Raw genomic sequence first — 15,464 nt, 5'->3', positions numbered from 1 at the left:
GCTGCAGCTTTCTCCCTGCAGGTAGCAGAGGTGTGTCCTGCAGGTGACAGCATACAGATTGGGTTAAGAACTCTGCTTCAGGTCTTCATAATTTGCCTTTTTTTTTTTTTGCATGCCTATAATTGGAGACATTATACAATTTGTCTAATTGAACATACACTGAAGATAGTTCTCTGGGCAGAACAGGGTTTGACTACCAAGGGCTTAAGAAAGGGGAGAGAAGAGATGCTTGTGGAACCTGCTATATTTGGCTGACTTCCTCTCATTTTAAGAAATGCAGCCCTTGGAAATTTGTTGAACAGAGCAGGTCAGGGTGTTACCAGCTCACTCTTCCTTACACACTGTGCATTCATACTGTCTGTGTTCATTTTACAGACTCAGGCAGAGACACTATACTAGGTAAAAGTGCTAGCTACATATTTATTGGAAACATGCTTTTAATTGTTAGCCTGCTTTCTCTGCTGATTGTTTTTGTTTCTACCTGTTTTCTAAACCCCTTCTGCCTAGTAACACATTTCTAAGGGTTTTCCCCTGTATGTTTTGGGTAGCTCTTCATGGATTTTTTTTTAATGTTGCTTATTTTCAGTCATTCAGAGCAGACTTTCCCAGACTGTTTTGATATGTTTTCATATAATTCAAGTGCTCATTTTAAAAAGGTGAGGTTTTCAAATAGGCAATATCAGATGTGAAAAAACAAGAGAATTCAGCTGCAAGAATTTCTATATATTGGTAAATAACAGAAGATACAGAGACACCAAAATATAGAGATTTTTTTTTTTAATAATGACATTATAAAAAACAGGCACCTAAACTGAAAGGATCCTTCAGAGACAATACAATCCATTTCTTACCTTTAAGCAGATCAAATGTACCTACACTATTCCTGGGAGATGCTTGTCTAACCTCACCTTAACAACGCACCACGATGGTGCTTTCAAAACCTAAGAAACCTGTTTACACAAACAAGTAACCCTTTAACATTAGGAAAGTTTAGGGAATTATTTTTTTTTTAATGTTTTACTGTCTCATCCCAACTTGCCTTGCTGTACTGAAAGACTATCTTTTTGTCCTGTCCAGAGAGAGTAAAAATTAATATTTGGAGGGACTGTTTTTCTCTTATTCAAAACAAAGAATAAAAACCTTCTCTCCCTAAAGAAGATAAAGATAGGTTTTCATTCCTTCAGAATTTCACTTACCCTCCACAAATTCCCACAGATTATTAACGGCTCATGATTGATTCAGCCAGCTCTTCCAATATTCTAGCACAGATCTCATGATCCAGATAATTTGTTAAAATAATCTAATAAATTTGTTAAACTGCTTTAAGTGTTCTCCTGTATGTCTTTCCACTAGTCTAACATGAGTTTTCATCCACTTATTGCCCTTCTAAATAGCAGTTGGCCAAGTAATAATCTGAGGCTGAGCAAGTTTTAAATATTTCTGCATTTTGGGTTTCTTCTATCCACAACTTTCCCTCTTCACTGAGTGGAAGGCTTTTCTTCCTGCTTTTGTAAGTACAAATATAATGAGGTATTTCATACTACATGTTCTTGGTTTGCTTATCTTCGTATATCTTGGTTTTCCTGAAATTTTTTCTCTCATTCCTATTTCATTCTTTACGGTTCATCTTTAGTAACTTGACCAAATCTCCACATCCACTCTTTTTAGACTTAAAATTTACTTTTAGCTAACCTTTTCCTTATAGCACTTCCTATTCTTCCTTCTCATTGAAATTTTTCATACCTGGACATTTAATATAGCTTCTCAGGGAACTGCCAACCATTCCTAACTCCTTTTTCCATCTCAGACTTGCCTCCTGTGATTAGCAATACTGCTGCAGCCGTAAATCTGAAACCACATGCAGAAACCTAACACAACCTTTGCACATAGCAGGGAATGAATTTCGGAAGTGAGAAATGACTTGCAGAACTAATATGAACTCCTTCTATATATATGAACTGGGGAAAGTCTCCTTTCAAATGGTACATGAATTTGTCAGGTTTTGAAATGTATAATGATGGGTTAATGTTACTGCATTGAATCCCAGCAGTCAATGGTGAAGAAAACAGACTTCTATAAAATATATTACTAAGATTGAGGAAGCTGCTTGGAGAATTAGAACCAATTTAAAAGCCTAAGACAGCGTTTCTGAATGGCAAGAGTCAGCTCAATAAAAGGTTCTGTTGTTAGGACATAGTATTCACCAGATGTCAGGATTACATGCTTTTCCTTTAAATAATAAATGCTAATTATGAATTTACTTAACAGATAACAGACATAGATATTTCCAACTTATATCTGTCATACAAATGTTTGGGGTTTTCCCATGGGGAGAGAAATGAGGCTCACTAAAGTCAGTGCAAAGCTTCAGATTCACCTCCATGGTAACCACCTTTAATTTGTATGATGAGGTAATGTGAAGTGAAAAACTTGAAGATACACATAATCAAAGCATGACTGAAGAGCTCTGAAGTCAGACAGAATTGTTAACTGAGTAGAGGTACATGGCATCGCTGCTCAGATATAGAGAAATAAATAAAACCTATCCCATAAATCAAGTCTGAAAGAAGAATAAGTAGGTGGTGATGTAGAAAGAGCTACGGAGCTGTTTATCCTGTTGGTGCTGAGCCAAGTTATGACTATTGGAGAACTTATCATTCAAGTGACTTTTATACTGCTGTACAATGGACTGATTAAATAGGCTTATAAAACATTTAAAAGCATAGAAAAGCTACTACAGATTAACAAAAAAGTTTTGACAAAGCTTTGGGAAAGGGCATAAAGATCTGAAAAGCTATAGAGAACTCTGCAGGCATCCAGGAGGTTACACTTCTCAAGTCATTGACGCCCTCACTACAAGAGACTTACAAGTCTGTACACACTGGTTGCTCAAAAAATTAAAAATCCAGAAAGGTAAACTGAAATTTGTCAGGAATCTTCATAGAAGCACAGAGATTTGCCGCCTGCATGATAGGATATGAATATGCATTTTTCCAAAATTAAATTATAATACCTTTTCTACTTTAACTGTAAAAAGGTGGTATTTAAATTACAAGTAGTCTTCTGGGGACTATCACAATTCCAGACAGCAATGGAGTTCAGATTTCATAGCATTACGTCTGTTTTCAGATAAAGCCAATTAGTCAACTACCCATTCCAGCTGAACAAAGAGTTTAGTGCCTTTAACAAATAACTTAATGCAACCCAAAAAGTAAATAGTAACAGCAAGACAACACTACCCTGAGAGAACAGAAAACACTTATCTCTATCCAACTCATAACCCAGCATTCCCAGATTAAAGTAACTGCCAAAATGTATTATTCTTCACTTAAAAGACAACATATTGTGAAGTGCCAAACCGAACAAGACAACTGAGCCACGTACAGATTTCCCTTCTGCAAAAAGTTTGGCAAACTGCTGTCTATTATCTAAGGGAGTGCTAGATTTTTCTAAGCTTGAAGAGAACACAGTGCTAGAAAAAGCTCGTGAGAAACAAGTATTTCTTGGCATTACTGTGATTCACAAATTTTGTCCTTAGGTACTCAGAAATACTGAGTCAATATTAAAGATACAGAGAGGACTGCAGTTTTGCACAAGTTCAGAACATAACGGTACCTTCAAGGGAAAACACCTAAAGAATAATGACAACTTAAAGGTTTCACCTTTTTTTTCTTGAAGAAAAAAATAATTTTAAAGCTATTTACCTGGCACCAGAGGATTGCATGTGAGGCTTGAGCCCAGCAGCTTCAGGGATTTCCCACCTCATGGCAGGATGAAGGCCAAGCTCCTTTTACTAGCATGGAGTCTGAACTTACATCTAATGATCAGCAGCTTATAAACATTTATAAAACATCTACATTTCAATCTGTTCATTGCTTTGAGCTTTGCTATAGGTACTTCTGAAACAGACAGAAGATCTTTAGGGTACTTGCTGCCCTTGGAAGTGTCAGAGAGGGAATCATTTGGCCCAGTGTGCTGATTTTGGCTGGGATAGAGTTCATTTTCTTCACAGGACCTAGTATGGGGCTGTGTTTTGAATTTGTGCTGGAAACAGTGTTGACAATGCAGAGGTGTTTTATTTGCTGCCGTGCAGTGCTTACACAGAGTCAAGGCCTTTTCTGCTTCTCACCCCACCCCACCAGCGAGCAGGGTGGGGGTGCACAAGAATCTGGGAGGGGGCACAGCTGGGGCAGCTGACCCCAACTTACCCAAGGGATATCCCACACCATACGACGTCACGCTCAGCATATAAACCTGGGGGAAGAAGAAGGAAGGGGGGGGATGTTCAGAGTGATGGCGTTTGTCTTCCCAAGTAACCATCAGACATGATGGCGCCCTGCTTTCCTGGAGATGGCTGAACACCTGCCTGCCCGTGGGAAGTAGTGAATGAATTCCTTGGTTTGCTTTGCTTGCATTTGCAGCCTTTGCTTTACCTATTAAACCATCTTTATCTCTACCCACAAGTTTTCTCACTTTTACTCCTCCGATTCTCTCCCCTGTCCCACTGCAGGGGAGTGAGCGAGCGGCTGCATGGGGCTTAGTTGCTGGCTGGGGTTAAACCATGACACCTAACAGGTTTAGTTAGTGCTTGTACAAGAAAAATGAAAGGAATGAAACTTTTCCTTTTCAAGAGCATTCTCTCTTATCCTGTCTGTCCACACAAAAGTCATGGTCTACTTTTTATTCTTCTTTTAGATCTATTCCTTCCAAAACAAACATATTTGAATTTAGCTGTACAAAATGCTTATGTTCAACCCTCAGTCTGTAAGTGCCAGTAGCAGTGCCACCAGATGCATGACCAGATTTTGGTCATATGCTATTGTAAATATTTATAATACAATGAGTTATGCTAGAGGATTTGGAAATATGAGATATTCTTATAGTACAGTGGTACTTACACAACCAGATGCTTATGATCAAATTAGAAAAAGGTAATACATCCTATGGGAATGACTCAAGAGAAGCTCGAGGTACTGCCAGAGCACAAAAAGCTGCAGGTTACCTCTTCCCAGCTGACATTTGGCAACAGACCACATGCACTTCCAGTCATTTGCATTGCAAAGTGAACAACAGGCCTATAAATCACCTAAAATCTCAGACGTTCACCTGACAATGCTACAAGGAGTAGATGATTAACAGCACTTAGCTATGACTAAGCGAGAAGTGACATGAGGTTTACGCCATGTTTTACAGTTGGTATTTCATTTTTCTTTTAATCTCTGCTTTGCTTTTGCATTATACTTCATTAATTGCTTCAGGAAATGGTTAGAGTTTACAGGCTGCCTGGAAACTGGGATGTTTTAAGAGAATGTACTGAAGTGCATTGATCTGAATGATATTGAAGCTATTTTTTCCTGATGGTGCATAGCAAGTGACCTTACTTGATTGCACAAGTCTACTGCTCTTCCATTAATAGTTTACAACTCATGGTTCCAGTTTTCACCTGTATTAAATATATTATAAATCTTTAACTTGAGAAGCAGCCAGCCAATATGCAGGACTATGTAATGTATTGAAATTCATCTGTTCTCTGAAATTGTGGTTAGCTCCTGGGGATGGGTTTTGCTCTGGGCCGGCAAAGGCCCCTTGCTGGAATATGCTGTTAGAAAAAGCAGTGACAGGTAGACTTCTCACTTGAAAAAACCCACACCCAACAACACGTTTATGCAAGTCATCACGAATATATGAACACATGCACCCACCAGTAGCCTTTACTGAACACAAGTTATCCCCCTAAATACAGCGCAGGAACAGGACACTCTCAGCACTTAACTCTTTTAGCATTTAGTGAGTGACATTATATCATGACCCACTGCTTCAGAGAATGTACACAACATTTTAACTAAAAATTACATTACTATTTTTCTTTGATCCTTAGCCAATAGTTTCAAACTCCTACACAGCCTAGTGCTTGACAGAGCATCTATGCATTCTTTGCAGCAAGACATGGAACAGAGACCCAAACTCAGAATTGTCCTTTAGCACTGTAGTTTTGTCTGAGAAACATGTATTTAATGATTTAGTGGGGTTTCATTTGTCATATCCACCATTATTGTGCCACTATAACTAACAAGCATTTTCAGAACTAATAAACTAAGCAGTAACAGTTCTGTTAATTATTTAATACAACCACTGTCTACAGCATCAGGGAGATTTTTGTCTTTGCCATTTCAATCGCTGGAACTAGATATAGAAAATTTGAGATTTTAGCTTTTCATTTTGTTTTTGAAGCAGCAAAGTGTCAGCCATCATTAACTATGTGCAACGTACCTGAATACAAATGAGAAAGCAAATGTCAAGAAAACCTTATCTATAGCACTGTTACCAGATAGTGCAGTAGTACAATATCCATACGGACAAGAATAACCAGACCAATGTTTACCACTTCTTTTCATCAAGGTAAAGTCCATGTAGTTTAAACTTAAAAAATATAAAATCTTTTTTAAATGAAGTTGCAGTGGCAACTTGTAGCCAATTTGTAGTTAATATAGATAAACATAGTTATCTACTTCGCTTCTCCATAAATTAAAATTGATGAGAAGATAGTAATTATTAAAGCAGTCATTATGCTGATGAAAAATGGAGGAGGACTATAATTTTCGAAGGACTTTACTTCACAAAACTTGTGCCTGGAAATCCCCATGGGGCTGCAATGCTTGCACACAGGTTTACCAAGTTTAACTTGGGATGGGCAGGACAAGGGAAAATAATCCCTGCACTGGTTTTTCTCTTGTTGAAAAACAGTTATGAGAACTTCAGCACGTCCTGCCAGAAATAGAGCTGCTGAGTACACAGCTGAAACCACCTCATGCCCCCTGGCAGGAGGAGGAGTGGGTGCTGCAGTCCTGCTGGAGTAGGCAGGGCAGCCCCAAATCCCAGCCTGATGGAGAGGGGATGCACAGAGTCCTCTCCCGCCTTCCCGCCTCCCTTGTTTCCACTACACTTTCTGTTATTAAAGGTCTGTTTTGCTAGGAGATCAGCCTGCAGTTTCTCCATAAGTTTATCTCCCCACCTTGCAGCCTGTGCAGGGTGGATTAGAGTGGGACCAGGGAGGAACAGCTTTGCTGGGCTGCAGCTGGCATCTGAGCAAAACTGCACCTGAGCCTTCCCTGTGCCCAGCTGAATTAATGAGCCCAGCCTCCCTGGATGGAGGATGTTTATTGCTAAAATAACCTGGGGCCCTGAGAAGCCAGCATTTCCCCCAGGCACAGGAGTCTGCTACAAGAATTTCAGTTATCTAATATCCATTTTTTTCATAAGCAAGTTTCATATGTAAATTTCTCTATCAAAACCACAGTTCTGCTCATCTTATGGATGCTTTGAGAGCTTGCAGGTAAGCCTAGAAAGGTTTACAAATTCCCATTTTTTCAGTTCCAGTACCTGCAATAGCATAAGATTTTGTACAGGAGCTTAAAAAATTTATTTTATAGTTTTAAGGGATCCTACAACATGCCTTAATATACACTCTCCTGGCTAACAAAATCCATGTTTGTTGGTATTTTGCATACCTGATTTCTGATGCTGTGTGACAAACCAGTTCCTTGCTAAGGGCATTACAAAACTTCCTAGTAAGTCTGTGCTGTTCAAAACCCCCAAACAAACCGGAACTCCAGAGGCTTACACAGGTTTTATTTCCTTTCTCATTAACCTTGCCAAATAATTCCTTTTCTGTAGTGTTCCCTGCACACCACCAAACTTCGCATGAAGACCAAAGGTCTATTTTATGGTGATTGTGCTGCTTTACTGTTTCATCCCCTGTACGATTGAAACTAGAGCAATGGGGACTCTTCTTTGCCCATTGGAATAATGGTATTGCATTGACACGGCTGATATTAAACCTTAACAATAAAAGAAAGGGTATTTGGTGTATACAAACAATCATTCACTGTCTTTGCCTTCACACCTCTTACCCAGAAACTATGAACCTGTGACCATGAGAGCTGGATTCAAGGGGAGGCATGCTGCCCTCTTGCTGTGTTTCCTCTTACTGATGGATGCTATTCACAACACAGTTAAACAACTCTTGAAACTGACCCTAATTTCTACAATGAAACATGGTTTCATGCTGCAGAGGAAACAGTCTCCCACATGCTTCAAACTTTTATTCATCTTCAAGGTGAGGTCTCAGGGGTATGTCGCTGACAAAACCTTGTTTCAAAATGAACTCAACTTTACAAACCAGCTCTGCACAACCAGCGTCAAAGGGTTTGTCATGTCTTCATGACTTCACGTGAGAGTTGTTCATTCCACAAAAAAGGAGATGGGTATTTCTGACTCCAGCTAACCCAGAGCTCCTTCTGTGTTACTCCTGACTCACACACAACCTCCACCACTGAAGTTTCCACAGGCTACACCCTTTCTCTGTGCCCTTAGTGTCCTCCCACAGATGTAAGTGGGGGCTCCACTTGGCACCACAAACCAGAACTTTTTTAATGGTTCTCTTCTGTTGGGAAGAAAATCTATTTCAGTCGTTTCCAGGTGCATTTGCAGGGCTAAGAGCAAGAGGAAAAATAAGCAGGAAAAGAATTTAGGAAATTCATCGTTATTGGGCAAAATCAAATCCAAATCTGTATGCACACAGGAAATGAAATTGTTCCATAAGAATGCACCATTTTTATATGTTAGCTCTCCAGAGATAAAATGCCTTTCAGGACATGAATTCTGGACATCATGGGTAAGCAATGAGAGAATGAAATTCCAGTTATTCACCTTGGGCACTAAGAAAAAAACTCTGAAAATAAATACACTGCTGCTACTGCCCTTGCAACCCTGCCCATACACAGGGGGCAGAGAGAGTTGTGATAAAGGGGATCCCCTTTGTTTTCCTTTATCCTGAGGCTATCCCACCTCCAGCCACTGCTAAAAAAGACATTTGCGACTTACAAAAGAAGAGTGACCTAATGCCGTTTTATTACCAAGCTCTGGTAAACTGAGAAACAGATAAGCAATAACTTTAGAAAAACAGTGCTTATCTACTTAATGTAGACAAGTGAGCATATGGACAAGAGGCCAAGGGGAGTCCCTGGTGACCAGCTCTGAACTTTGATCCAATGTAACGGTCACAAGAGACTTTCACGGGGACTGCAGCAAGCTGGAAGACAAATAAAAAAAGAGGAGAGGACAGAGAAAAGCACACAGGAAAAAAATATTAGCCTGTTTGATAGAAATGCATTAATGGAGGAAAAAAGTTCAATTCCTCAGAGTATAATGACAGGACATCATAAAAACTACCAGACGCAAATTTTAAACTGTAAAAAGCATATCAGATAAGAAAGTTATATTTTTAACTATGTTAGAGGTTGCTATGCGCTTTTAGCCAGCCTTCATGTTATCTCACATATCACACAGCTTTATGAACATGCCTGCCTGGGAAAAATATGGGTTGGACCACTTACAGTGACTCCAAGGATCAGCTCTGGATAACTTCCCACTGCCAAACGGGTCCCTAAGGGTCCCCATCAGCTGCAGGGCCTCCGATACCTGGGTCACTCAGCACAGCACTTCTGGTGACGCTCAGGGGCGAAGGCCATCCCTTCTCTCCGCCACTCCTGCCCCTCTACCTGCACGACACAGCCACTCGTGGAACTGCACTAGGAAATGGACTACAGAAATAGCCTGGACTGAAAGAACCCTCCCAGATGAGCTACCTGACAGGCCGTGAGCTTTACATCCAATTGTCTGTTTAAAATATTTTTTTACTATTTTTTTCTCAACTAGAGCTATAATGACTGCTTAGGCATGCTACAGTTTGAAAACTAACTTTGTGGATTTTATGCTTTTTATGTAGCTTTGCACATTTCACATTTTTTAATGGACCTGCTGGGAATTCTGCTACAGCCATTTTGAACTGAGCCCATACCAGGCAGGACCATAAAGCAGTGTCTGAAGGAATCAGCTATGAAGAACAAGCTAGAGAAGTGTATGAAGTGCTGATCACCCCAAGACTGAAAAAAAATAACTTTATGTGCAAATTAGATACATTCCTGGAAGCATGTTTGCTCTGCAACACTAAAAGCTTAATTCACTTTATGACTTTGAATACGAACAAGCAGAACTGTTCTCATTTTTAAATACAAAAGATACAACTACATTGCATTATCTTCCAGTTAGTAACACTTGTTGAATAATTATATTTTATCGTATCTCATTCTTTTAATATCCATTTTCTGGAGAAATAAGGAGCATGCATGATTGTAGGCAAGCAACCACATCTGCTCCAGTGTATTCCATAAAGAAGCATAATTTATGAGCACCATTTATTATTTACTAGATTAGTTGCTGGATGGTAAGAGCAGAGCTCCTCAAATTTTATTCTCAGTGGCAGAGGATGAAGAAAAAAGAGTGGCAATTGCAAGAGCAGCATCACTGAGTGACACAACACCACCCCCCCCCCACCTGCATGGCACAAGAGAAACTCCAGCAGTGCCCTGCAGAGCCTGCAGTCCACCACCAGAACTCTTCAACAATATTTTTGGTATTTTACCTGTAAACACACAATGCTTTTTAGCAGTGGGGGCAGGGAAAGGGGCATGGGAGCGGTTTCTGCCTGGCATGAGATAGAGATGAGCTGAGGGCTGCTATGCCAGGCCCAGTCAGAAGAGGACACCTCCAGCATCGATGGAAATAATTTACAGCTTTTGCCTACATCTTCCCTTCCCTGATAAAGCACATCATTGCTGGAACATTCCCAGCCTTCTTGAAAACTGCTGGCATTTCTTAGCTAAAGATAGGAATTACATGATGAAATGGGTCATTAAATAAAGCAGCTGCTTTTATTGTAGCGCATTAATTTCTGTGTTTTTCTGGAAAATGTGCTTACTTTTGGGCTGAGTGCATGCTCCATTCCTCCAAAGCCAGCCACTGACCTTAAACCATTTATCAAGCATTAAGTGAGTCAGATCGACACTATCAGAGGTCACCAACTGCCTCATACATCTATTTGTTATGAAATTATTTTTTTAAGCATCCAAGGTACTTCTTTACTGTAATCTGTGCATGGTACCTGGCTCCATTTCTTGTAATATCATATAGCACTTACGGCATCTGTCAACATCTGTAGCTGCTCCCAGGCTAATCTGGGGGTGACCCTCAAGGAATAATAGTTCTGATGAAGGAACAGCTACTCAGGTTTGGCAGCTTTGGGTTTTCGGTTTAAGGTAAACACACTGCAGCTGTATCTGTCAGCCCAGCTGACTTTGTTTTCCAGAAAAGGCAGAGAAGACATCTTAAGGAAGGGCAACAGAGCACAAGAGAGGAAGTATAAAGGGATGTAAAGTGCATAGGAAGAGGGGAAACACTCTGAAAGTCCACCCACAGCATGCTTATTGGTAAAATCAGATCCTTTTGGTGTCTAATCAGGTGGATACTTGGAGCTTGCCTTTTTGTTTCTGCCTGAGGAAACTGTGCTCATACTCAGATGAATAGTCTGCCATCCAGCATGCACTTTGTTAGTGGAAATACAGCATTTAACATTTGAACTGGTTGTATCAAAAGTCATTTTGATGCTGGATGAGAGTTGCTCAACATTGTTTTATTAGAAGCTATTTTTTCCACAATCGCAATATGTCTTTCTACCAAAGCTAAAAATAGTGCGACAAAGTTAGAAAGAAAGTAACTTGGCAGCAGAGCTGTGTGGTGGGGATTCTTCAGACTAACCTTATAAAAAGGATTTTGTACTGGGATGTCCTCCTTCTTCTTTTTCAGGTTTCTTTGGACTGTAGCTCTAGATATTGGCGTTGCAATGGGACAGGCATCCCTTGCATCTACCATCTACGGGACCAAGTCCCAGATATGCCACAGTGAAAGGAGGAGACTTTTAAAGATTAAAGTGCAGCATCTTCATACACCAGAGCATTGCCCTACAGCCTAGGGTGCCTTCATCAGATGTTGTCAGGGCCACATTCACTTCTCCTCCCTTGGCACAGACGCTACAGACACAGGTTGGAAAAGCCACTGCCAGGTCAGAATGTAACTTCCCCCAACATCCTCCTTGCACTGGGGAGGTCTGGGTAGTGAGGGAAAGTTTTCCTTGTGAAAGGGAAGAAGATGAAAAGAGAAAAGGATCTGCAGAAACCAGCAGTCTGGCTTCTTTTAAGCATCAGTAAACCAGGAACACTCTTCCTTCCCCATTACATTAATCTGTTCTTTTTCTCTGATAGACCCATTTCCTCACCACCGCACTGCCTCTTGCAGCTACTCAGGCAGCGGGTGGAACAGGATGCCTTGTGCTGCCCAGGTTGCAAATATGGCTCAGTATTTTCCACCAACTGCCGCATCTTCTCTCACACTAACCTCAGTATGAAATACACAATTCAAGGTTGTCTAAGCTATCAAAAACATGGAGGTGTCTTGCTGCTTCTTGGCCATGCGGGCAATCCAGTCCTATAGGATAGAGGACTAACCAGGGACAGGATAGGAGGACAAAAAATGACTGGAGATGAGACCAAGGGCCAGCATGACAGCAGTGCTGGAGAGCATCCTCCACTCTCAGCAGAGGGACAAAGGATGAGGAAGTTGCAGGGAGAGGAAGGACGGGCCATGGCTGTCCCTCTCACGCACAGCCCGGGAGCCACTGCAGCAGCTCTCCAGGGCTTTGCCAGGGACAGCCTAGCAGCAAGATCATGGGCATATTCCTAATTTCCTAGGTATATACCTCCCCTGTCTATGCATGTAACTGCACTTCTTGACCTTTCTTGGCCCCCCTTTTTTGGCTCCAGTGAGTTAATAAACACTGCACGCAAGGTGGGGTAGGTATGGGAGGGGAGCAGGGACTCCAGTGCTCCTCTGCACGCAGGCTGAGCTGCCTTGGATTACACAAGTCCATTCCTCCCGCGCCACTTCTCAGATGAGGTGGCAGTAATTAAAAGCTGTGGGTTGATACTTTTTTAAACCCTTCTAACAGAGGGGCAGAGTTCCTGTGCTCGTATCCTTCCACAGCAAAGAAAATTATACCTTTGTCCTCAGAGAAATTAAACACCTATTTCTCCCCAGTATCAAAAACTTCAGCGATTAACCAGAACCTGAAGCTTACTCCAACAAGGAGATTTACTAACTGCTACTTTGGACTATTGAAATGTAAATTAAAACCTCTTAGGGCTGCATTCTAGCAATTTAATTTTAGGCTGTGCAGAGCTGTGGAGGAATGCCAGGAAACAATCTCCCTCCCCTTGTCGAAAAGCCAGATTAACATATGGAAGCTGGTTTACAGTCTTTTGTGCTGTCATTCACCCCACGCTACCTGTGTCAAACAAATGGTTGGGAATCAGGCAGTCATCAGTTAGTCTCAGAAATGTCAATGAACGTTATATGCAGGCTTTATACTTTTACTGGGTTCTAAAAACACTTCTCCACATGAATCGTCTGAGGTGGAGCTGAAGAGAACCAGTGCTTTATACCTGTGAAGCACCAACCACCATACTATCGGCACTGGAGCGAAATGGGTGAAGCTTCCTGCAGAAAAAACCCTATGTATTTCACCTAAAGCTGCCGAAATTGCCAGATCCAGGGTCTGCGGACTGTACTGTGGGAATTCAGGTGCTGAGATAAGTGTTCCTCTGCTGAACGCTATGACATGAGATGAGAGAAGTAACACTAATCTATAACCAAGTTATTTCCCACTGCAAATCAAAAGAGAATAAAAGAGAAAAAAAAGGAGAACAGGAGAACAGGGAAAGGGATAAGTCTTTTTCCCTCATTGCAATAGAAGTAAAGCAAGAGAAGGCTGGAGGGAGCAAATGCTCTTCGGAAGCCATTAGAGTTAAATAAAGCATAATTTCAAAGACCAAAGATTTGTCCCTTCTTCTGCCTAAGCGACTCTGTTGCCAGTGTGCAGGATCATTTCTATGGAGTCAGACCAAGCACATGGGGCAAAAACATGATCCTGTTAGTCTATGGCAGCCCTGTACATCAGGCTGTCCAGGTCTCTTTTCCCAAAACCCCTACCAAGCAAATACTGCCCAGCCACAGTGTTTTGAGTGACAGGCTGCTCCTAGCACACCCAACTCCAGTATCCCACTAGCCTAGAAACATGGGAGGCACCATCATTCACTGTTAGCACAGTCTGTGGCAAAATTAATGCATAAGGCTACAAATTAGCCTACATGCTGGTCCACTCTAGAAAAAAACAAGGCAGCCAGCACCTAGGCTTCTTACTAATTTTTGGGGACCCCACTATCACCAGTGTAACAGAGACACCAGAGCTACTTTATCACTCTCAGTGCAAGTCAGATTTGCCATCCACAACCACAAGACGACTGTGTAATGTGAATGCCTTGTACAATGCCCTGTGCAAATTCCCTCCAGACCAGATTAGGGAATGCCATAAGAAGGCCATCACAAAAGGGAGAAAGCACACCCATATATCCTGACTGTTATTAAAGAAATGTATCCAGCCTACATCAGTAAAACTAGAAAAAAATACCATGTTCCATCCCAAAAAGAAAAAGATGCGCAACAAAATGTTCATTTAACACTACTGACTGTACCAGAGCAATAACCCTTTCCCTGAAATTAGGACCAGGGTCACAAAATTGCTCACGGACCTCAGTCTCGTCAGTCCTCAAACCCGCTCCATCCCTCCGTCACCATGACCCTGCTCCGTTTCCCACCTCTTTTCATTAATAATCTCTCCTCATTGCTTTTTGGGTCCCAAAGGCCATCATTCAGGAAGAAAGCTCCAAAACCAGCAGCACAACCTGTTGCTTTACATAGTGCAAAGGATGTACTCATCCAAGGTGAGATTCATTCCTTAACTGTGGCAATAATGTGGCAGTCCTTCCACACAGGTGGGTATGTCGTTACTGAGGACAGAGGGGCTGAGCCCGTGCCCTGCAGCATGCTGGCCGGCTGGCTTCTCCTGGGACAGCTGGGAGGAATTTTGAAAGGTTCTGAAAGCAAGATCATTAAAGGTGCATTTCACCGGCAAAAATAAGCCTGTAATCACAAAGGGTTTGTCTGATTGTGGGTGTAATTTAAATATGCTGGAAGTACAGGGAGCAACAAATACTCTGATTTATTGTAACAGGCACTGGTCCCCGTTTATAAAAACTTGAATTTGTGCTGTACGGTGGCTCAACAAAAAGCCTCGGTAAGTCATTTGCTACCCAATAGTTACATTGAGTTAACACATGAGCAGCCATTACTCAAGGTGACAGTCTCAGCACAACAAGCCCCTGTTGAGAGCACTTGAGTTTATGTCAACATGAAACAGATGAACCTAATGGATGTCCGCCTGGATGAATCCAGCGTCTGCACGTAGCCACAAGCCTGTCTGTACACAGTGGGACAAATCGACTGAGCAGTGCATCTCTCCAACGTTACGCTCTGCACAATAAAACTGACATTTTTCTGCTTTTCTTTAGATAAGCCTGCAGTTTTGCTGATTTTTTTTTGAGGGGGTATGAAGTAAAAATAAGTCCTAATTAACAGCTAGCAGTCACATCTGGCAATATGCTTAGTGTTTGGGG

General features: G+C 41.4%; 1 long non-coding RNA gene across 3 annotated transcripts in view; it reads right to left on the bottom strand.

Annotated features, from left to right (window-relative positions):
* The window catches only part of LOC142055731 (uncharacterized), a 98,151-nt gene extending 88,567 nt beyond the window's left edge, over positions 1 to 9,584 (bottom strand). For all 3 annotated transcript variants that reach the window (XR_012660015.1, XR_012660014.1, XR_012660016.1), the window contains exon 1: positions 9,396 to 9,584. This is a non-coding gene — a long non-coding RNA (uncharacterized LOC142055731). The remainder of the gene's footprint in view (positions 1 to 9,395) is intronic.
* Between the last annotated feature and the right edge of the window lie 5,880 nt (positions 9,585 to 15,464).

This window comes from Phalacrocorax aristotelis, chromosome 3 (assembly GCF_949628215.1).
Source record: "Phalacrocorax aristotelis chromosome 3, bGulAri2.1, whole genome shotgun sequence".
Lineage (NCBI taxonomy): Eukaryota > Metazoa > Chordata > Aves > Suliformes > Phalacrocoracidae > Phalacrocorax > Phalacrocorax aristotelis.
This window is presented reverse-complemented; position numbering and strand designations above follow the sequence as displayed.